Raw genomic sequence first — 25,358 nt, forward strand, 5'->3', positions numbered from 1 at the left:
ACTTCACTCAAAACTTAGACGGAACACGTTTTTATTTATTTAGTAAAAATAATTAGATCAGACCGCCACAAATCTGCGTCCGTCTTACTCGAGAAAATCAGTAAAAGTCTTTTTAGCGCTCAAGGCTTCATTTGTTCTCCAGCGAACAAAATAGTGAAGGATCGCATATCCATCCGTACTTTTCTGTTTATATTGCCGCCCAAAGACGACGAACTACATTATCTAGAAAAATTCCACCGTCGCCATGCGACGCCTTATTATATATTAATCATTCTTTATAAACAAGTATTCGCCTTCTGCCTGAATTTGCTGTTTTAATTAAGCCAAAAATAGCGAATATCACACACTCCAGGTTCAATGTATTCCTTGGACATACTCATTGACGATGAAACACTGAAATTACATCGGAATTAAATACAAAAGGAACAATACCGCCTTCACTGCAAGATGAGTGAGACTTCTTTGAGTCTGTGCTTTGATCCTTTCCTGTGAGACCAGTATTAGTTTCCGATAAACCACTGCAGGTTCAATGTATTCCATGGACCTTCGCATTGACGATGAAACACAGATATCGCATCGGAACTAAATACAAAATGCACAATGCCGCAATAAGTACAAGAATAGAGACTCTTCTTACAGTCGGTGCTTTGAGCATTCCCTGTGAGACCAGTATTAGTTTCCGATACACCACTGCAGGTTCAATGAATTCCTTAGACATACATATTGACGATGAAACACTGAAATTACATCGGAATTAAATACAAAAGGCACAATGCCGCCATAAGTGCAAGAATAGGGACTCTTCTTACAGTCGGTGCTTTGAGCTTTCCCAGTGAGACCAGTATTAGGTTCCGATACACCACTGCAGGTTCAATGTATTCCTTAGACATACACATTGCCGAAGAAACACTGAAATTACATCGGAATTAAATACAAATGGCACAATGCCGCCATAAGTGCAAGAATAGAGACTCCTCTTACAGTCGGTGCTTTGAGCATTCCCTGTGAGACCAGTATTAGTTTCCGATACACCACTGCAGGTACAATGTATTCCTTGTACCTTCACATTGACGACGAAACACAGAAATCGCATCGGAATTAAATACAAAAGGCACAATGCCGCCTTAAGTACAAGAATAGAGACTCTTCTAACAGTCGGTGCTTTGAGCATTCCCTGTGAGACAAGTATTAGTTTCTGATACACCACTCCAGGTTCAATGTATTCCTTGGACATACTCATTGACGATGAAACACTGAAATTACATCGGAATTAAATACAAAAGGAACAATACCGCCTTAACTGCAAGATGAGTGAGACTTCTTTGAGTCTGTGCTTTGATCCTTTCCTGTGAGACCAGTATTGGTTTCCGATACACCACTGCATGTTCAATGTATGCCATGGACCTTCGCATTGACGATGAAACACAGAAATCGCATCGGAACTAAATACAAAATGCACAATGCCGCAATAAGTACAAGAATAGAGACTCTTCTTTCAGTCGGTGGTTTGAGCATTCCCTGTGAGACCAGTATTAGTTTCCGATACACCACTGCTGGTTTAATGAATTCCTTAGACATACACATTGACGATGAAACACTGAAATTACATCGGAAGTAAATACAAAAGGCACAATGCCGCCATAAGTGCAAGAATAGAGACTCTCCTTACAGTCGGTGCTTTGAGCTTTCCCAGTGAGACCAGTTTTAGGTTCCGATACACCACTGCAGGTTCAATGTATTCCTTAGACATACACATTGCCGAAGAAACACTGAAATTACATTGGAATTAAATACAAAAGTCACAATGCCGCCATAAGTGCTAGAATAGAGACACTTCTTACAGTCGGTGCTTTGAGCATTCCCTGTGAGACCAGTATTAGTTTCCGATACACCACTGCAGGTACAATGTATTCCTTGGACCTTCACATAGACGATGAAACACAGAAATCGCATCGGAATTAAAAGCAAAAGGCACAATGCCGCCTTAAGTACAAGAATAGAGACTCTTCTTATAGTCGGTGCTTTGAGCATTCCCTGTGAGACCAGTATTAGTTTTCGATACACCACCGCAGGTTCAATGCATTCCTTGGACATACACATTGACGATGAAACACAGAACTCGCATCGGAATTAAATACAAAAATCACAATGCCGCCTTTCGTACAAGAATAGAGCCTCTTCTTACAGTCGGTGCTTTGAGCATTCCCTGTGAGACCAGTATTAGTTTCCGATACACCACTGCAGGTTCAATGTATTCCATGGACCTTCGCATTGACGATGAAACACAGAAATCGCATCGGAACTAAATACAACATGCACAATGCCGCAATAAGTACAAGAATAGAGACTCTTCTTACAGTCGGTGCTTTGAGCATTCCCTGTGAGACCAGTATTAATTTCCGATACACCACTGCAGGTTCAATGAATTCCTTAGACATACACATTGACTATGAAACACTGAAATTACATCAAAATTAAATACAAATGGCACAATGCCGCCATAAGTGCAAGAATAGAGACTCTTCTTACAGTCGGTGCTTTGAGCTATCCCAGTGAGACCAGTATTAGTTTCCGATACACCACTGCAGGTACAATGTATTCCTTAGACATACACATTGCCGAAGAAACACTGAAATTACATTGGAATTAAATACAAAAGTCACAATGCCGCCATAAGTGCAAGAATAGAGAATTTTCTTACAGTCGGTGCTTTGAGCATTCCCTGTGAGACCAGTATTAGTTTCCGATACACCACTGCAGGTACAATGTATTCCTTGGACCTTCACATAGACGATGAAACACAGAAATCGCATTGGAATTAAATGCAAAAGGCACAATGCCGCCTTAAGTACGAGAATAGAGACTCTTCTTACAGTCGGTGCTTTGAGCATTCCCTGTGAGACCAGTATTAGTTTCCGATATACCACCGCAGGTTCAATGCATTCCTTGGACATACACATTGACGATGAAACACAGAACTCGCATCGGAATTAAATACAAAAGGCACAATGCCGCCTTTCGTACAAGAATAGAGACTCTTCTTACAGTCGGTGGTTTGAGCATTTCCTGTGAGACCAGTATTAGTTTCCGATACACCACTGCAGGTACAATGTATTCCTTGGACCTTCACATAGACGATGAAACATAGAAATCGCATTGGAATTAAATACAAAAGGAACAATGCCGATATAACTGCAAGGTGAGTGAGACTTCTTAGAGTCTGTGCTTTGATCTTTTCCTGTGAGACCAGTATTAGTTTCCGATACACCACTGCAGGTTCAATGTATTATTTGGACCTTCGCATTGACGATGAAACACAGAAATCATATCGGAATGAAATACAAAAAGCAAAATGCCGCCTTAAGTACAAGAATAGAGACTCTTCTTACAGTCGGTGTTTGAGCATTCCCTGTGAGACCAGTATTAGTTTCCGATACACCACTGCAGATTCAATGTATTCCTTGGACATACACATTGACGATGAAACACAGAAATCACATCCTAATTAAAAACAAAAGGCACAATGCCGCCTTACGTACAACAATGGAGACTCTTCTTACGGTCGGTGCTTTGAGCATTACCTGTGAGACCAGTATTAGTTCCCGATACACCACTCCAGGTTCAATGTATTCCTTGGACTTACTCATTGACGATGAAACACTGAAATTACATCGGAATTAAATACAAAAGGAACAATGCCGCCTTAACTGCAAGATGAGTGAAACTTCTTAGAGTCTGTGCTTTGATCCTTTCTACTGTGAGACCAGTATTAGTTTCCGATACACCATTGCAGGTTCAATGTATTCCTTGGACCTTCGCATTGACGATGAAACACAGAAATCGAATCGGAACTAAATACAAAATGCACAATGCCGCAATAAGTACAAGAATAGAGACTCTTCTTACAGTCGGTGCTTTGAGCATTCCCTGTGAGACCTGTATTAGCTTCCGATACACCACTGCAGGTTCAAAGTATTCCTTAGACATACACATTGACGATGAAACACTGAAATTACATCGGAATTAAATACAAATGGCACAATGCCGCCATAAGTGCAAGAATAGAGACTCCTCTTACAGTCGGTGCTTTGAGCATTCCCTCTGAGACCAGTATTAGTTTCCGATACACCACTGCAGGTACAATGTATTCCTTAGACATACACATTGTCGATAAAACACAGAACTCGCATCGGAATTAAATACAAAAGGCACAATGCCACCTTTCGTACAAGAATAGAGACACTTCTTACAGTCGGGGCTTTGAGCATTCCCTGTGAGACCAGTATTAGTTTCCGATACACCACTCCAGGTTTAAAAGTTTTCCCTGGATATACTCATTGACGATGGAACACTGAAATTACATCGGAATTAAATACAAAAGGAACAATGCCGATATAACTGCAAGGTGAGTGAGACTTCTTAGAGTCTGTGATTTGATCCTTTCCTGTGAGACCAGTATTAGTTTCCGATACACCACTGCAGGTTCAATGTATTCTTTGGACCTTCGCATTGACGATGAAACACAGAAATCATATCGGAATGAAATACAAAAGGCACAATGCAGCCTTAAGTACAAGAATAGAGACTCTTCTTACAGTCGGTGTTTGAGCATTCCCTGTGAGACCAGTATTAGTTTCCGATACACCACTGCAGATTCAATGTATTTCTTGGACATACACATTGACGATGAAACACAGAAATCACATCGGAATTAAATACAAAAGGCACAATGCCGCCTTACGTACAAGCGGAGAGACTCTTCTTACGGTCGGTGCTTTGAGCATTACCTGTGAGACCAGTATTAGTTTCCGATACACCACTCCAGGTTCAATGTATTCCTTGGACATACTCATTGACGATGAAACACTGAAATTACATCGGAATTAAATACAAATGGCACAATGTCGCCATAGGTGCAAGAATAGAGACTCCTCTTACAGTCGGTGCTTTGAGCATTCCCTGTGAGACCAGTATTAGTTTCCGATACACCACAGCAGGTACAGTGTATTCCTTGTACCTTCACATCGACGATGAAACACAGAAATCGCATCGGAATTAAATACAAAAGGCACAATGCCGCCTTAAGTACAAGAATAGAGACTCTTCTAACAGTCGGTGCTTTGAGCATTCCCTGTGAGACCAGTATTAGTTTCTGATACACCACTGCAGGTTCAATGTATTCCTTGGACATACACATTGACGATGAAACACAGATATCGAATCGGAATTAAATACAGAAAGCACAATGCCGCCTTACGTACAAGAATAGAGACTCTTCTTACAGTTGGTGCTTTGAGCATTACCTGTGAGACCAGTATTAGTTTCCAATACACCACTGCAGGTTCAATGAATTCCTTAGACATACACATTGACGATGAAACACCGAAATTACATCGGAATTAATTACAAAAGGAACAATGCCACCTTAACTGCAAGATGAGTGAGACTTCTTAGAGTCTGTGCTTTGATCCTTTCTACTTTGAGACCAGTATTAGTTTCCGATACACCACTGCAGGTTCAATGTATTCCATGGATCTTCGCATTGACGATGAAACACAGAAATCGCATCGGAACTAAATACAATATGCACAATGCCGCAATAAGTACAAGAATAGAGACTCTTCTTACAGTCGGTGCTTTGAGCATTCCCTGTGAGACCAGTATTAGTTTCCAATACACACCTGCAGGTTCAATGAATTCCTTAGACATACACATTGACGATGAAACACTGAAATTACATCGGAATTAAATACAAAAGGCACAATGCCGCCATAAGTGCAAGAATAGAGACTCTTCTTACAGTCGGTGCTTTGAGCTTTCCCAGTGAGACCAGTATTAGTTTCCGATACACCACTGCAGGTACAATGTAATCCTTAGACATACACATTGCCGAAGAAACACTGAAATTACATTGGAATTAAATACAAAAGTCACAATGCCGCCATAAGTGCAAGAATAGAGAATTTTCTTACAGTCGGTGCATTGAGCATTCCCTGTGAGACCAGTATTAGTTTCCGATACACCACTGCAGGTACAATGTATTCCTTGGACCTTCACATAGACGATGAAACACAGAAATCGCATTGGAATTAAATGCAAAAGGCACAATGCCGCCTTAAGTACAAGAATAGAGACTCTTCTTACAGTCGGTGCTTTGAGCATTCCCTATGAGACCAGTATTAGTTTCCGATATACCACCGCAGGTTCAATGCATTCCTTGGACATACACATTGACGATGAAACACAGAACTCGCATCGGAATTAAATACAAAAGGCACAATGCCGCCTTTCGTACAAGAATAGAGACTCTTCTTACAGTCGGTGCTTTGAGCATTCCCTGTAAGACCAGTATTAGTTCCCGATACACCACTCCAGGTTCAATGTATTCCTTGGACATACTCATTGACGATGAAACACTGAAATTACATCGGAATTAAATACAAAAGGAACAATGCCGCCTTAACTGCAAGATGAGTGAGACTTCTTAGAGTCTGTGCTTTGATCCTTTCTACTGTGAGACCAGTATTAGTTTCCGATACACCATTGCAGGTTCAATGTATTCCTTGGACCTTCGCATTGACGATGAAACACAGAAATCGAATCGGAACTAAATACAAAAGGCACAATGCCGCAATAAGTACAAGAATAGAGACTCTTCTTAGAGTCGGTGCTTTGAGCATTTCCTGCGAGACCAGTATTAGTTTCCGATACACCACTGCAGGTTCAAAGTATTCCTTAGACATACACATTGACGATGAAACACTGAAATTACATCGGAATTAAATGCAAATGGCACAATGCCGCCATAAGTGCAAGAATAGAGACTCCTCTTACAGTCGGTGCTTTGAGCATTCCCTCTGAGACCAGTATTAGTTTCCGATACACCACTGCAGGTACAATGTATTCCTTGGACATACACATTGTCGATGAAACACAGAACTCGCGTCGGAATTAAATACAAAAGGCACAATGCCACCTTTCGTACAAGAATAGAGACTCTTCTTACAGTCGGTGTTTGAGCATTCCCTGTGAGACCAGTATTAGTTTCCGATACACCACTGCAGATTCAATGTATTTCTTGGACATACACATTGACGATGAAACACAGAAATCACATAGGAATTAAATACAAAAGGCACAATGCCGCCATACGTACAAGAGGAGAGACTCTTCTTACGGTCGGTGCTTTGAGCATTACCTGTGAGACCAGTATTAGTTTCCGATACACCACTCCAGGTTCAATGTATTCCTTGGACATACTCATTGACGATGAAACACTGAAATCACATCGGAATTAAATACAAATGGCACAATGTCGCCATAGGTGCAAGAATAGAGACTCCTCTTACAGTCGGTGCTTTGAGCATTCCCTGTGAGACCAGTATTAGTTTCCGATACACCACAGCAGGTACAGTGTATTCCTTGTACCTTCACATCGACGATGAAACAAAGAACTCGCGTCGGAAATAAATACAAAAGGAACAATGCCGCCTTAACTGCAAGATGAGTGAGACTTCTTAGAGTCTGTGCTTTGATCCTTTCCTGTGGGACCAGTATTACTTTCCGATACACCACTCCAGGTTCAATGTATTCCTTGGACATACTCATTGACGATGAAACACTGAAATTACATCGGAATTAAATACAAAAGGAACAATGCCGCCTTAAATGCAAGATGAGTGAGACTTCTTAGAGTCTGTGCTTTGATCCTTCCTACTGTGAGACCAGTATTAGTTTCCGATACACCACTGCAGGTTCAATGTATTCCTTGGCCCTTCGCATTGACGATGAAACACAGAAATCGAATCGGAACTAAATACAAAAGGCACAATGCCGCAATAAGTACAAGAATAGAGACTCTTCTTACAGTCGGTGCTTTGAGCAATCCCTGTGAGACCTGTATTAGTTTCCGATACACCACAGCAGGTTCAATGTATTCCTTAGACATACACATTGACGATGAAACACTGAAATTACATCGGAATTAAATACAAATGGCACAATGAAACCATAAGTGCAAGAATAGAGACTCCTCTTACAGTCGGTGGTTTGAGCATTCCCTCTGAGACCAGTATTAGTTTCCGATACACCACTGCAGGTACAATGTATTCCTTAGACATACACATTGCCGAAGAAACACCGAAATTACATTGGAATTAAATACAAAAGTCACAATGCCGCCATAAGTGCAAGAATAGGGACTCTTCTTACAGTCGGTGCTTTGAGCATTCCCTGTGAGACCAGTATTAGTTTCCGATACACCACTGCAGGTACAATGTATTCCTTGGACCTTCACATAGACGATGAAACACAGTAATGGCATCGGAATTAAATGCAAAAGGCACAATGCCGCCTTAAGTACAAGAATAGAGACTCTTCTTACAGTCGGGGCTTTGAGCATTCCCTGTGAGACCAGTATTAGTTTCCGATACACCACCGCAGGTTCAATGCATTCCTTGGACATACACATTGTCGATGAAACACAGAACTCGCATCGGAATTAAATACACAAGGCACAATGCCACCTTTCGTACAAGAATAGAGACTCTTCTTACAGTCGGTGCTTTGAGCATTCCCTGTGAGACCAGTATTAGTTTCCGATACACCACTCCAGGTTCAATGTTTTCCCTGGACATACTCATTGACGATGAAACACTGAAATTACATCGGAATTAAATACAAAAGGAACAATGCCGATATAAGTGCAAGGTGAGTGAGACTTCTTAGAGTCTGTGCTTTGATCCTTTCCTGTGAGACCAGTATTAGTTTCCGATACACCACTGCAGGTTCAATGTATTCTTTGGACCTTCGCATTGACGATGAAAACAGAAATCATATCGGAATGAAATACAAAAGGCACAATGCAGCCTTAAGTACAAGAATAGAGACTCTTCTTACAGACGGTGTTTGAGCATTCCCTGTGAGACCAGTATTAGTTTCCGATACGCCACTCCAGGTTCAATGTATTCCTTGGACATACTCATTGACGATGAAACACTGAAATTACATTGGAATTAAATACAAAAGAAACAATGCCGCCTTAACTGCTAGATGAGTGAGACTTCTTAGAGTCTGTGCTTTGATCCTTTCTTCTGTGAGACGAGTATTAGTTTCCGATACACCACTGCAGGTTCCATGTATTCCTTGGACCTTCGCATTGACGATGAAGCACGAAATCGAATCGGAGCTAAATACAAAAGGCACAATGCCGCAATAAGTACAAGAATAGAGACTCTTCTTACAGTCGGTGCTTTGAGCATTCCCTGTGAGACCAGTATTAGTTTCCGATACACCACTGCAGGTTCAATGTATTCCTTAGACATACACATTGACGATGATACACTGAAATTACATCGGAATTAAATACAAATGGCACAATGCCGCCATAAGTGCAAGAATAGAGACCCCTCTTACAGTCGGTGCTTTGAGCATTCCCTGTGGGACCAATATTAGTTTCCGATACTCCACTGCAGGTACAATGTATTCCTTGTACCTTCACACAGAAATCGCATCGGAATTAAATACAAAAGGCACAATGCCGCCTTAAGTACAAGAATAGAGACTGTTCTAACAGTCGGTGCTTTGAGCATTCCCTGTGAGACCAGTATTAGTTTCTGATACACCACTGCAGGTTCAATGTATTCCTTGGACATACACATTGACGATGAAACACAGAAATCGCATCGGAATTAAATACAAAAGGCACAATGCCGCCTTACGTACAAGAATAGAGACTCTTCTTACAGTCGGTGCTTTGACCATCCCCTGTGAGACCAGTATAAGTTTCCGATACGCCACTCCAGGTTCAATGTATTCCTTGGACATACTCATTGACGATGAAACACTGAAATTACATCGGAATTAAATACAAAAGGAACAATACCGCCTTAACTGCAAGATGAGTGAGACTTCTTTGAGTCTGTGCTTTGATCCTTTCCTGTGAGACCAGTATTAGTTTCCGATACACCACTGCAGGTTCAATGTATTCCATGGACCTTCGCATTGACGATGAAACACAGAAATCGCATCGGAACTAAATACAAAATGCACAATGCCGCAATAAGTACAGGAATAGAGACTCGTCTTACAGTCGGTGTTTTGAGCATTCCCAGTGAGACCAGTATTAGTTTCCGATACACCACTGTAGGTTCAATGAATTCCTTAGTCATACACATTGACGATGAAACACTGAAATTACATCGGAATTAAATACAAAAGGCATAATGCCGCCATAAGTGCAAGAATAGAGACTCTTCTTACAGTCGGTGATTTGAGCTTTCCCAGTGAGACCAGTATTAGTTTCCGATACACCACTGCAGGTTCAATGTATTCCTTAGACATACACATTGCCAAAGAAACACAGAAATCACATCGGAATTACATACAAAAGGCACAATGCCGCCTTACGTCTTACGTACAGGAATAGAGACTCTCCTTACGGTCCGTGCTTTGAGCATAACCTGTGAGACCAGTATTAGTTTCCGATACACCACTCCAGGTTCAATGTATTCCTTGGACATACTCATTGACGATGAAACACTGAAATTACATCGGAATTAAATACAAATGGCACAATGTCGCCAAGGGTGCAAAAATAGAGACTCCTCTTACAGTCGGTGCTTTGAGCATTCCCTGTGATATCAGTATTAGTTTCCGATACATCACAGCAGGTACAATGTATTCCTTGTACCTTCACATTGACGAAGAAACACAGAAATCGCATCGGAATTAATTACAAAAGGCACAATACCGCCTTAAGTACAAGATTAGAGACTCTTCTAACAGTCGGTGCTTTGAGCATTCCCTGTGAGACCAGTATTAGTTTCTGATACACCACTGCAGGTTCAATGTATTCCTTGGTCATACACATTGACGATGAAACACAGATATCACATCGGAATTAAATACAAAAGGCACAATGCCGCCTTACGTACAAGAATAGAGACTCTTCGTACAGTCGGTGCTTTGAGCATTACCTGTGAGACCAGTATTAGTTTCCGATACACCACTCAAGGTTCAATATATTCCTTGGACATACTCATTGACGATGAAACACTGAAATTACATCGGAATTAAATACAAACGGAACAATACTTCCTTAACAGCAAGATGAGTGAGACTTCTTTGAGTCTGTGCTTTGATCCTTTCCTGTGAGACCAGTATTAGTTTCCGATACACCAATGCAGGTTCAATGTATTCCACGGACCTTCGCATTGACGATGAAACACAGAAATCGCATCGGAACTGAATTCAAAATGCACAATGCCGCAATAAGTACAAGAATAGAGACTCTTCTTACAGTCCGAGCTTTGAGCATTCCCTGTGAGACCAGTATTAGTTTCCGATACACCACTGCAGGTTCAATGAATTCCTTAGACATACACATTGACGATGAAACACTGAAATTACATCGGAATTAAATACAAAAGGAACAATGTGGATATAACTGCAAGGTGAGTGAGACTTCTTAGAGTCTGTGCTTTGATCCTTTCCTGTGAGACCAGTGTTAGTTTCCGATACACCACTGCAGGTTAAATGTATTCCTTGGACCTTCGCATTGACGATGAAACCCAGAAATCATATCGGAATGAAATACAAAAGGCACAATGCCGCCTTAAGTACAAGAATAGAGGCTCTTCTTACAGTCGGTGTTTGAGCATTCCCTGTGAGACCAGTATTAGTTTCCGATACACCACTGCACATTCAATGTATTCCTTGGACATACACATTGACGATGAACCACAGAAATCACATCGGAAATAAATACAAAAGGCACAATGCCGCCTTACGTACATGAATAGAGACTCTTCTTACGGTCGGTGCTTTGAGCATTACCTGTGAGACCAGTATTACACTCCTGGAAATTGAAATAAGAACACCGTGAATTCATTGTCCCAGGAAGGGGAAACTTTATTGACACATTCCTGGGGTCAGATACATCACATGATCACACTGACAGAACCACAGGCACATAGACACAGGCAACAGAGCATGCACAATGTCGGCACTAGTACAGTGTACATCCACCTTTCGCAGCAATGCAGGCTGCTATTCTCCCATGGAGACGATCGTAGAGATGCTGGATGTAGTCCTGTGGAATGGCTTGCCATGCCATTTCCACCTGGCGCCTCAGTTGGACCAGCGTTCGTGCTGGACGTGCAGACCGCGTGAGACGACGCTTCATCCAGTCCCAAACATGCTCAATGGCGGACAGATCCGGAGATCTTGCTGGCCAGGGTAGTTGACTTACACCTTCTAGAGCACGTTGGGTGGCACGGGATACATGCGGACGTGCATTGTCCTGTTGGAACAGCAAGTTCCCTTGCCGGTCTAGGAATGGTAGAACGATGGGTTCGATGACGGTTTGGATGTACCGTGCACTATTCAGTGTCCCCTCGACGATCACCAGTGGTGTACGGCCAGTGTACGCTCCCCACACCATGATGCCGGGTGTTGGCCCTGTGTGCCTCGGTCGTATGCAGTCCTGATTGTGGCGCTCACCTGCACGGCGCCAAACACGCATACGACCATCATTGGCACCAAGGCAGAAGCGACTCTCATCGCTGAAGACGACACGTCTCCATTCGTCCCTCCATTCACGCCTGTCGCGACACCACTGGAGGCGGGCTGCACGATGTTGGGGCGTGAGCGGAAGACGGCCTAACGGTGTGCGGGACCGTAGCCCAGCTTCATGGAGACGGTTGCGAATGGTCCTCGCCGATACCATAGGAGCAACAGTGTCCCTAATTTGCTGGGAAGTGGCGGTGCGGTCCCCTACGGCACTGCGTAGGATCCTACGGTCTTGGCGTGCATCCGTGCGTCGCTGCGGTCCGGTCCCAGGTCGACGGGCACGTGCACCTTCCGCCGACCACTGGCGACAACATCGATGTACTGTAGAGACCTCACGCCCCACGTGTTGAGCAATTCGGCGGTACGTCCACCCGGCCTCCCGCATGCCCACTATACGCCCTCGCTCAAAGTCCGTCAACTGCACATACGGTTCACGTCCACGCTGTCGCGGCATGCTACCAGTGTTAAAGACTGCGATGGAGCTCCGTATGCCACGGCAAACTGGCTGACACTGACGGCGGCGGTGCACAAATGCTGCGCAGCTAGCGCCATTCGACGGCCAACACCGCGGTTCCTGGTGTGTCCGCTGTGCCGTGCGTGTGATCATTGCTTGTACAGCCCTCTCGCAGTGTCCGGAGCAAGTATGGTGGGTCTGACACACCGGTGTCAATGTGTTCTTTTTTCCATTTCCAGGAGTGTAGTTTCCGATACACCACACCAGGTTCAATGTATTCCTTGGACATACTCATTGACGATGAAACACTGAAATTACATCGGAATTAAATACAAAAGGAACAATGCCGCCTTAACTGCAAGATGAGTGAGACTTCATAGAGTCTGTGCTTTGATCCTTTCCTGTGAGACCATTATTTGTTTCCGATACACCACTGCAGGTTCAATGTATTCCTTGGACCTTCGCATTGACGATGAAACACAGAAATCGCATCGGAACTAAATACAAAAGCACAATGCCGCAATAAGTACAAGAATAGGGACTCTTCTTACAGTTGGTGATTTGAGCATTCCCTTTGGGACCAGTATTAGTTTCCGATATTCCACTGCAGGTTCAATGTATTCCGTAGACATACACATTGACGATGAAACACTGATATTACATCGGAATTAAATACAAAAGGCAAAATGCCGCCATACGTGCGAGAATAGAGAATCTTCTTCCAGTCGGTGCTTTGACCATTCCCTGTGAGACCAGTATCAGTTTCCGATACACCACTCCAGGTTCAATGTATTCCTTGGACATACTCATTGACGATGAAACACTGAAATTACATTGGAATTAAATACAAATGGCACAATGTCGCCAAGGGTACAAAAATAGAGACTCCTCTTACAGTCGGTGCTTTGAGCATTCCCTGTGAGATCAGTATTAGTTTCCGATACACCACAGCAGGTACAATGTATTCCTTGTACCTTCACATTGACGATGAAACACAGAAATCGCTTCGGAATTAAATACAAAAGGCACAATACCGCCTTAAGTACAAGATTAGAGACTCTTCTAACAGCCGGTGCTTTGAGCATTCCCTGTGAGACCAGTATTAGTTTCTGATACACCACTGCAGGTTCAATGTATTCCTTGGACATACACGTTGACGATGAAAAACAGATATCGCATCGGAATTAAATACAAAAGGCAAAATGCCGCCTTACGTACAAGAATAGAGACTCTTCTAACAGTCGGTGTTTGAGCATTCCCTGTGAGACCAGTATTAGTTTCTGATACACCACTGCAGGTTCAATGTATTCCTTGGACATACACATTGACGATGAAAAACAGATATCGCATCGGAATTAAATACAAAAGGCAAAATGCCGCCATACGTGCGAGAATAGAGAATCTTCTTCCAGTCGGTGCTTTGACCATTCCCTGTGAGACCAGTATTAGTTTCCGATACACTACAGCAAATACAATGTATTCCTTGGACCTTCACATTGACGATGAAACACACACATCGCATCGGAATTAAATACAAAAGGCACAATGCCGCTTTAAGTACAAGAATAGAGACCCTTCCTACAGTCGGTGCTTTGAGCATTCCCTGTGAGACCAGTATTAGTTTCCGATACACCACTCCAAGTTCAATGTATTCCTTGGACATACTCATTGACGATGAAACACTGAAATTACATCGCTATTAAATACAAAAGGAACAATGCCGCCTTAACAGAAAGATGAGTGAGACATCTTAGAGTCTGTGATTTGATCCTCTCCTGTGAGACCAGTATTAGTTTCCGATACACCACTGCAGGTTCAATGTATTTCTTAGACATACACATTGACGATGCAACACTGAAATTACTTCGGATTTAAATACAAAAGGCACAATGCCGCCATAAGTGCAAGAATACAGACTCTTCTTCCAGTCGGTGCTTTGAGCATTCCCTGCGAGGCCAGTATTAGTTTCCGATACACCACTGCAGGTACAATGTATTCCTTGGACCTTCACATTGTCGATGAAACACAGAAATGGCATCGGAATTAAACACAAATGGCACAATGTCGCCTTAAGTACAAGAATAGAGAGTCTTCTTACAGTCGGTGTTTTGGGCATTCCCTGTGAGACCAGTTTTAGTTTCCCATACACCACTGCAGGTTCAATGTATTCCTTGGACCTTCACATTGACGATGAGGTACAGAAATGGCATCGGAATTAAATACAAATGGCACAATGCCGCCTTAAGTACAAGAATAGAGACACTTCTTACAGTCGGTGCTTTGAGCATTCCTGTGAGACCAGTATTAGCTTCCAATCCACCATTGCAGATAGCATGTATTCCTTGGACATACACATTGACGTTGAAATACTGAAATTACATCGGAATTCAATACAAAAGGCACAATGCCGACTTAAGTACAAGTATAGAGACTCTTCTTACAGTCGGTGCTTTCAGCATTCCCTGTGAGACCAGTATTAGTTTCCGATACACCACTGCAGGTCCAATGTATTCCTTGGACATACGCATTGACGATGAAACACAGAAATTACATCAGCATTAAATACAAAAGGCACAATGCCGCCTTAAGTGCAAGAAGCGTGAGACTTCTTAGTCTCTGTGATTTGATCCTTTCCTGTGAGACCAGTATTAGTTTCCGATTAACCACTGCAGGTTAAATGTGTTCCTTGCACCTTCACATTGACGAAGAAACACAGAAATCGCATCGGAATTAAATACAAACGGCACAATGCCGCCTTAAGTACATGAATAGATACTGTTCTTACAGTCGGTGCTTTGAGCATTCCCTGTGAGACCAGTATTAGTTTCCGATACACCACTGCAGGTTCAATGTATTCCTTGGACCTGCACATTGAAAATGAAACGCAGAAATCGCATTGGAATTAAATACAAAAGTCACAATGCCGCCTTAAGTACAAGAATAGAGACTCTTCTTACAGTCGGTGCTTTGAGCATTCCCTGTGAGACCAGTATTAGTTTCCGATACACCACTGGAGGTTGAATGTATTCCTTTGACATTCACATTGACGATAAAACACTGAAATTTATTCGGAATTAAACACAAAAGGCACAATGCCGCCTTAAGTACAAGAATAGAGACTCTTCATATAGTCGGTGCTTTGAGGAATCCCTGTGAGACCAGTATTAGTTTCCGATACACCAGTGCAGGTTCAATGCTTTCCTTGGACCTTCACATTGACGATGAAACACAGAAATTGCATCGGAATTAAATGCAAAAGACACAATGCCGCCATAAGTACAAGAATAGAGACTCTTCTTACAGTCGATGCTTTGAGCATTCCCTGTGAGACCAGTATTAGTTTCCGATACACGACTGCAGGTTCAATGTATTCCTTGGACCTTCACATTGACGATTAAACAAAGAAATCGCATCGGAATTAAATACAAAAGCCGCAAAGCCGCCTTAAGTACAAATATAGAGACTCTTCTTACAATCGGTGCTTTGAGCATTCCCTGTGAGACCAGTATTAGTTTCCAATACATTAGTGCAGGTTCAGTGTATTCCATGGACCTTCGCATTGACGATGAAACACAGAAATCGCATCGGAATTAAATACAAGAAGCACAATGCCTCCATAAGTACAAGAATAGAGACCCTTCTTACAGTCGGGGCTTTGAGCATTCCTTGTGAGACCAGTATTAGTTTCCGATACACCACTGCAATTTCAGTGTATTCCTTGGACCTTCACATTGAGGATGAAGCACATAAATCGCATCGGAATGAAATACAATAGGAACAATGCCGCCTTAAGTACAAGAATAGAGACTTTTCTTCCAGTCGGTGCTTGGAGCATTCCCTGTGAGACCAGTATTAGATTCCGATACACCACTGCAGGTTCAATGTATTCCTTGGATATCACATTGACGATGAGACACTGAAATTACATCGGAATTAAATACAAAAGTCACAATGCCGTCTTAAGTACAAGAATAGAGACTCTTCTTACAGTCGGTGCTTTGAGCATTCCCTGTGAGACCAGTATCAGTTTCCGATACACCACTGCAGGTTCAATGTATTCCTCGGACATACACATGGACGATGAAATACTGATATCACGTCGGAATTAAATACAAAAGGCACAATGCCGCCATAAGTGCAAGAAGAGTGAGACTTCTTAGAGTCTGTGTTTTGATCCATTCCTGTGCGACCTGTATTAGTTTTCGATACGCCACTGTAGGTTCAATGTATTCCTTGGACCTTCACATTGACGATGAAACACAGAAATCGCATCGGAATCAAATACAAAAGGCACAATGCAGCCTTAAGTACAAGAATAGAGACTCTTCTTACAGTCGGTGCTTTGAGCATTCCCTGTGGGACCAGTATTAGTTTCCGCTACACCTCTGCAGGTTCAGTTTATTCTTTGGACCTTCACATTGACGTTGAAACACAGAAATGGCATCGGAATTAAATACAAAAGGAACAATGCCGCCTTAAGTACAAGAATAGAGACTCTTCTTACAGTCGGTGCTTTGAGCATTCCCTGTGAGACCAGTATTAGTTTCCGATACACCACTGCAGGTTCAATGTATTCCTTGGACCTTCACATTGACGATGAAACACAGAAATGGCATCGGAATTAAATACAAAAGACACAATGCCGCCTTAAGTACAAGAATAGAGACTCTTCTTACAGTCGGTGCTTTGTGCATTCCCTGTGAGACCAGTATTAGTTTCCGCTACACCTCCGCAGGTTCAGATTATCCCTTGGACCTTCACATTGACGATGAAACACAGAAATGGCATTGGAATTAAATACAAAAGGCAAAATGCCGCCTTAAGTACAAGAATAGAGACTCTTCTCACAATCGGTGCTTTCAGCATTCCCTGTGAGACCAGTATTAGTTTCCGATACACCACTGCAGGTTCAATGTATTCCTTGATCCTTCAAATTTGACGATGATACACAGAAATCGCATCGGAATTAAATACAAAAGGCACAATGCCGCCTTAAGTACAAGAATAGACACTCTTCTTACAGTCGGTGCTTTGAGCATTCCCTGTGAGACCAGTATTAGTTTCAGATACACCACTGCAGGTTCAATGTATTCCTTGGACCTTCACATTGACGATGAAACACAGAAATGGCATCGGAATTAAATACAAAAGACACAATGCCGCCTTAAGTACAAGAATAGAGACTCTTCTTACAGTCGGTGCTTTGAGCATTCCCTGTGAGACCAGTATTAGTTTCCGCTACACCTCCGCAGGTTCAGATTATTCCTTGGACCTTCACATTGACGATGAAACACAGAAATGGCATCGGAATTAAATACAAAAGGCAAAATGCCGCCTTAAGTACAAGAATAGAGACTCTTCTCACAATCGGTGCTTTGAGCATTCCCTGTGAGACCAGTATTAGTTTCCGATACACCACTGCAGGTTCAATGTATTCCTTGGACCTTCACATTACGATGAAACACAGAAATCGCATCGGAATTAAATACAAAAGGACAATGCCGTGTTAAGTACAAGAATAGAGACTCTTCTTACCGTCGGTGCTTTGAGCATTCCCTGTGAGACCAGTATTAGCTTCCGATACACCACTGCAGGTTCAATGAATACCTTGGACATTCACATTGACGATGAAACACTGAAATTACATCGGAATTAAATACAAAATTCACAATGCCGCCTTAAGTACAAGAATAGAGACTGTTCTTACCGTCGGTGGTTTGAGCATTCCCTGTGAGACCAGTATTAATTTCCGCTACCCCTCTGCAGGTTCAGTTTATTCCTTGGACCTTCACATTGACGATGAAACACAGAAATGGCATCGGAATTAAATACAAAAGGCACAATGCTGAATTAAGTACAAGAATAGAGACTCTTCTTACAGTCGGTGCTTTGAGCATTCCCTGTGAGTCCAGTATTAGTTTCCGATACACCACTGCGGGTACAATGTGTTCCTTGGAACTTCACATTGACGATGAAACATAGAAATCGCATCGGAATTAAATACAAAAGGCGCAATGCCGCCTTAAGTACAAGAATAGAGACTCTTCTTACAGTCGGTGCTTTGAGCATTCCCTGTGAGACCAGTATTAGATTCCGCTACACCACTGCAGGTTCAGTTTATACCTTGGACCTGCACATTGAGGATGAAACACAGAAATGGCATCGGAATTAAATACAAAAGGCACAATGCCGCCTTAAGTACAAGAATAGAGACTCCTCTTACAGTCGGTGCTTTGAGCATTCCCTGTGAGACCAGTATTAGTTTCCGCTACACCTCTGCAGGTTCAGTTTATTCCTTGGACCTTCACATAGACGATGAAACACAGAAATGGCATCGGAATTAAATACAAAATGCACAATGCCGCCTTAAGTACAAGAATAGAGACTCTTCTTACAGTCGGAGCTTTGAGCATTCCCTGTGAGACCAGTATTAGTTTCCGATACACCACTGCAGGTTCAATGTATTCCTTGGAACTTCACATTGACGATGAAACACAGAAATCGCATCGGAATTAAATACAAAAGGCACAATGCCGCCTTAAGTAGAAGAATAGAGACTCTTCTTACAGTCGGTGCTTTGAGCATTCCCTGTGAGACCAGTATTAGTTTCCGCTACACCTCTGCAGGTTCAGTTTATTTATTGGACCTTCACATTGACGATGAAACACAGAAATGGCATCGGAATGAAATACAAAAGGCACAATGCCGCCATAAGTGCAAGAAGAGTGAGACTTCTTAGAGTCTGTGTTTTGATCCATTCCTGTGCGACCTGTATTAGTTTTCGATACGCCACTGCAGGTTCAATGTATTCCTTGGACCTTCACATTGACGATGAAACACAGAAATCGCATCGGAATCAAATACAAAAGGCACAATGCAGCCTTAAGTACAAGAATAGAGACTCTTCTTACAGTCGGTGCTTTGAGCATTCCCTGTGGGACCAGTATTAGTTTCCGCTACACGTCTGCAGGTTCAGTTTATTCTTTGGACCTTCACATTGACGTTGAAACACAGAAATGGCATCGGAATTAAATACAAAAGGAACAATGCCGCCTTAAGTACAAGAATAGAGACTCTTCTTACAGTCGGTGCTTTGAGCATTCCCTGTGAGACCAGTATTAGTTTCCGATACACCACTGCAGGTTCAGTGTATTCCTTGGACCTTCACATTGACGATGAAACACAGAAATGGCATCGGAATTAAATACAAAAGACACAATGCCGCCTTAAGTACAAGAATAGAGACTCTTCTTACAGTCGGTGCTTTGTGCATTCCCTGTGAGACCAGTATTAGTTTCCGCTACACCTCCGCAGGTTCAGATTATTCCTTGGACCTTCACATTGACGATGAAACACAGAAATGGCATTGGAATTAAATACAAAAGGCAAAATGCCGCCTTAAGTACAAGAATAGAGACTCTTCTCACAATCGGTGCTTTGAGCATTCCCTGTGAGACCAGTATTAGTTTCCGATACACCACTGCAGGTTCAATGTATTCCTTGATCCTTCAAATTTGACGATGATACACAGAAATCGCATCGGAATTAAATACAAAAGGCACAATGCCGCCTTAAGTACAAGAATAGACACTCTTCTTACAGTCGGTGCTTTGAGCATTCCCTGTGAGACCAGTATTAGTTTCAGATACACCACTGCAGGTTCAATGTATTCCTTGGACCTTCACATTGACGATGAAACACAGAAATGGCATCGGAATTAAATACAAAAGACACAATGCCGCCTTAAGTACAAGAATAGAGACTCTTCTTACAGTCGGTGCTTTGAGCATTCCCTGTGAGACATGTATTAGTTTCCGCTACACCTCCGCAGGTTCAGATTATTCCTTGGACCTTCACATTGACGATGAAACACAGAAATGGCATCGGAATTAAATACAAAAGGCAAAATGCCGCCTTAAGTACAAGAATAGAGACTCTTCTCACAATCGGTGCTTTGAGCATTCCCTCTGAGACCAGTATTAGTTTCCGATACACCACTGCAGGTTCAATGTATTCCTTGGACCTTCACATTACGATGAAACACAGAAAACGCATCGGAATTAAATACAAAAGGACAATGCCGCCTTAAGTACAAGAATAGAGACTCTTCTTACCGTCGGTGCTTTGAGCATTCCCTGTGAGACCAGTATTAGCTTCCGATACACCACTGGAGGTTCAATGAATTCCTTGGACATTCACATTGACGATGAAACACTGAAATTACATCGGAATTAAATACAAAATTCACAATGCCGCCTTAAGTACAAGAATAGAGACTGTTCTTACCGTCGGTGGTTTGAGCATTCCCTGTGAGACCAGTATTAATTTCCGCTACCCCTCTGCAGGTTCAGTTTATTCCTTGGACCTTCACATTGACGATGAAACACAGAAATGGCATCGGAATTAAATACAAAAGGCACAATGCCGCCTTAAGTACAAGAATAGAGACTCTTCTTACAGTCGGTGTTTTGAGCATTCCCTGTGAGACCAGTATTAGTTTCCGCTACACCTCTGCAGGTTCAGTTTATTCCTTGGACCTTCACATTGACGATGAAACACAGAAATGGCATCGGAATTAAATACAAAAGGCACAATGCTGAATTAAGTACAAGAATAGAGACTCTTCTTACAGTCGGTGCTTTGAGCATTCCCTGTGAGTCCAGTATTAGTTTCCGATACACCACTGCGGGTACAATGTGTTCCTTGGAACTTCACATTGACGATGAAACATAGAAATCGCATCGGAATTAAATACAAAAGGCGCAATGCCGCCTTAAGTACAAGAATTGAGACTCTTCTTACAGTCGGTGCTTTGAGCATTCCCTGTGAGACCAGTATTAGATTCCGCTACACCACTGCAGGTTCAGTTTATACCTTGGACCTGCACATTGCGGATGAAACACAGAAATGGCATCGGAATTAAATACAAAAGGCACAATGCCGCCTTAAGTACAAGAATAGAGACTCCTCTTACAGTCGGTGCTTTGAGCATTCCCTGTGAGACCAGTATTAGTTTCCGCTACACCTCAGCGGGTTCAGTTTATTCCTTGGACCTTCACATAGACGATGAAACACAGAAATGGCATCGGAATTAAATACAAAATGCACAATGCCGCCTTAAGTACAAGAATAGAGACTCTTCTTACAGTCGGAGCTTTGAGCATTCCCTGTGAGACCAGTATTAGTTTCCGATACACCACTGCAGGTTCAATGTATTCCTTGGAACTTCACATTGACGATGAAACACAGAAATCGCATCGGAATTAAATACAAAAGGCACAATGCCGCCTTAAGTACAAGAATAGAGACTCTTCTTACAGTCGGTGCTTTGAGCATTCCCTGTGAGACCAGTATTAGTTTCCGCTACACCTCTGCAGGTTCAGTTTATTCCTTGGACCTTCACATTGACGATGAAACACAGAAATGGCATCGGAATTAAATACAAAAGGCACAATGCGCCTTAAGTACAAGAATAGAGACTCTTCTGAAAGTCGGTGCTATGATCAATCCCTGTGAGACCAGTATTAGTTTCCGCTACACCTCTGCAGGTTCAGTTTACTCGTTGGACCTTCACATTGACGATGAAACACAGAAATGGCATCGGAATTAAATACAAAAGGCACAATGCCGCCTTAAGTACAAGAATAGAGACTCTTCTTACAGTCGGTGCTTTGAGCATTCCCTGTGAGACCAGTATTACTTTCCGATACACCACTGCAGATTCAGTTTATTCCTTGGACCTTCACATTGACGATGAAACACAGTAATGGCATCGGAATTAAATATAAAGGCACAATGCCGCCTTAAGTACAAGAATAGAGACTCTTCTTACAGTCGGTGCTTTGAGCATTCCCTGTGAGACCAGTAATAGTATCCGATACACCACTGCAGGTTCAATCTATTCCTTGGACATACACATTGACGATGAAACACTAAAATTACATCGGAATTAAATACAAAAGGGACAATGCCGCCTTAAGTACAAGAATAGAGACTCTTCTTACCGTCGGTGCTTTGAGCATTCCCTGTGAGACCAGTATTAGCTTCCGATACACCACTGGAAGTTCAATGAATTCCTTGGACATTCACATTGACGATGCGACACTGAAATTACATCGGAATTAAATACAAAAGGCACAATGCCGCCTTAAGTACAAGAATAGAGACTCTTCTTACAGTCGGTGCTTTGAGCATTCCCTGTGAGACCAGTATTAGTTTCCGATACACCAATGCAGGTTCAATGTATTCCTCGGACATACACATTGACGATGAAATACTGATATCACATCGGAATTAAATACAAAAGGCACAATACCGCCATAAGTGCAAGAAGAGTGAGACTTCTTAGAGTCTGTGTTTTGATCCTTTCCTGTGCGACGTGTATTAGTTTTTGATACGCCACTGCAGGTTCAATGTATTCCTTGGACCTTCACATTGACGATGAAACACAGAAATGGCATCGGAATTAAATACAAAAGACACAATTCCGCCTTAAGTACAAGAATAGAGACTCTTCTTACAGTCGGTGCTTTGAGCATTCCCTGTGAGACCAATATTAGTTTCCGCTACACCCCCGCAGGTTCAGTTTATTCCTTGGACCTTCACATTGACGATGAAACACAGAAATGGCATCGGAATTAAATACAAAAGGCAAAATGCCGCCTTAAGTACAAGAATAGAGACTCTTTTCACAGTCGGTGCTTTGAGCATTCCCTGTGAGAGCAGTATTAGTTTCCGATACACCACTGCAGGTTCAATGTATTCCTTGGACCTCCACATTGACGATGAAACACAGAAATCGCATCAGAATTAAATCCAAAACGCTCAATGCCGCCTTATGTACAAGAATACAGACTCTACTTACAGTCGGTGCTTTGAGCATTCCCTGTGAGACCAGTATTAGTTTCCGATACACTACTGCAGGTTCAATGTATTCCTTGGACCTTCACATTGACGATGAAACACAGAAATCGCATCGGAAGCAAATACAAAAGGCACAATGCCGCCTTAAGTACAAGAATAGAGACTCTTCTTACAGTCGGTGCTTTGAGCATTCCCTCTGAAATCCAGTAATAGTATCCGATACTCCACTGCAGGTTCAATCTATTCCTTGGACATACACATTGACGATGAAACACTGAAATTACATCGGAATTAAATACAAAAGGGACAATGCCGCCTTAAGTACAAGAATAGACACTCTTCTTACAGTCTATGCTTTGAGCATTCCCTGTGAGACCAGTATTAGTTTCCGATACACCACTGCAGGTTCAATGTATTCCTTGGACCTTCACATTGACGATGAAACACAGAAATGGCATGGGAATTAAATACAAAAGACACAATGCCGCCTTAAGTACAAGAATAGAGACTCTTCTTACAGTCGGTGCTTTGAGCATTCCCTGTGAGACCAGTATTAGTTTCCGCTACACCTCCGCAGGTTCAGTTTACTCCTTGGACCTTCACATTGACGATGAAACACAGAAATGGCATCAGAATTAAATACAAAAGGCAAAATGCCGCCTTAAGTACAAGAATAGAGACTCTTTTCACAGTCGGTTCTTTGAGCATTCCCTGTGAGACCAGTATTAGTTGCCGATACACCACTGCTGGTTCAATGTATTCCTTGGACCTTCACATTGACGATGAAACACAGAAATCGCTTCGGAATTAAATCCAAAACGCTCAATGCCGCCTTATGTACAAGAATACAGACTCTACTTACAGTCGGTGCTTTGAGCATTCCCTGTGAGACCAGTATTAGTTTCCGATACACCACTGCAGGTTCAATGTATTCCTTGGACCTTCACATTGACGATGAAACACAGAAATGGCATCGGAATCAAATACAAAAGGCACAATGCCGCCTTATGTACAAGAATAGAGACTCTTCTTACAGTCGGTGCTTTGAGCATTCCCTGTGAGACCAGTAATAGTATCCGATACACCACTGCAGGTTCAATCTATTCCTTGGACATACACATTGACGATGAAACACTGAAATTACATCGGAATTAAATACAAAAGGCGCAATGCCGCCTTAAGTACAAGAATAGATACTCTTCTTACAGTCGGTGCTTTGAGCATTCCCTGTGAGACCAGTATTAGATTCCGCTACACCACTGCAGGTTCAGTTTATTCCTTGGACCTGCACATTGACGATGAAACACAGAAATGGCATCGGAATTAAATACAAAAGGCACAATGCCGCCTTAAGTACAAGAATAGAGACTCCTCTTACAGTCGGTGCTTTGAGCATTCCCTGTGAGACCAGTATTAGTTTCCGCTACACCTCTGCATGTTCAGTTTATTCCTTGGACCTTCACAATGACAA

The sequence above is a fragment of the Schistocerca americana genome, chromosome 5 (assembly GCF_021461395.2).
Source record: "Schistocerca americana isolate TAMUIC-IGC-003095 chromosome 5, iqSchAmer2.1, whole genome shotgun sequence".
In the NCBI taxonomy this organism is placed as follows: Eukaryota; Metazoa; Arthropoda; class Insecta; order Orthoptera; family Acrididae; genus Schistocerca; species Schistocerca americana.